Consider the following 977-nt stretch of genomic DNA (forward strand, 5'->3'; position numbering starts at 1 on the left):
TTCTATACGGGTGTCTTACCCTGGAATTAGAACATTTATTTGAACAACCTAGCTATGAGAGGTTTCTCTCGCTGGGAGTAGAAACATCAGCTGGGACAGGCAAAGAATCATGAAAGAATCTAATAGTGTTAAGCATTTTGTGAAAAGAAAGATAGATCTTTTTTTAATTTTGGGATTTTCCAAGTACCACACCCTTCTAAATATATATCTAAATTCCCTCTAGTATAGACTAGAGACAGACATGTTTATATCTATAGGGTAATAGTTGGGTAATAGTACTTTTTTGAAATACGAGGCCAAGAACCCTATACGGGGAAGTGAGGGGAGCTGCTTCTTCTATTTATACTTGCCCATCAGGACCCTTGCCCTATGTTAGCCAGTTTAAACTCTGGACCATACCGCAGCAGCGGTTGCCGCTCGATCGAAATGGGTCTAATCCTGATATGGGTATTTGCGCCTTTGATTAAAGAATGTTCTTCGCCTTTTTCCTCCACCTACCGGGCTAGGTAATTTTTGGAATGTGCTTCATTGGAACATAGCTAATCGTCCTTGATTTTAGAGAATTATTGGCTCTGCCTCGGCCTTTCTGCCTATAGTCTAAGGAACCGGTAGCAAGAGAGCTCTAATAAGTGGGGGCGACCTCGTAGTTTTATAATGATTCTTTCACTCCTATCCCCTCATAAGAGGAGGATACCAAGAGTTTCGCTCAACGGCCTAAGGACTACCTGACCTGCTGACCTTCCTGCAATTCAATTCCCTAATGAAATCAACTACCTGTCTAAGTGCACTAGCTGACTTCTTTATTGCATAACGCTTCTCACCTGACTTCATAATCACAGCTAAGCTGCCTACTGTGAGGATCTAGCCGTTGCTTCATGCTCACCTTCCTTCATAAGAATAGGCTAGGATTAGTCCGGATCTAGCCTTAGTGTAGTAAATACCATCAACAGGATGAACTATATTAGAAGGAAGGCATC

Source organism: Bidens hawaiensis, unplaced genomic scaffold (genome assembly GCF_021521415.1).
Source record: "Bidens hawaiensis isolate Kalapana, Puna unplaced genomic scaffold, B.hawaiensis_p1.1 tig00000097_1, whole genome shotgun sequence".
NCBI lineage: Eukaryota > Viridiplantae > Streptophyta > Magnoliopsida > Asterales > Asteraceae > Bidens > Bidens hawaiensis.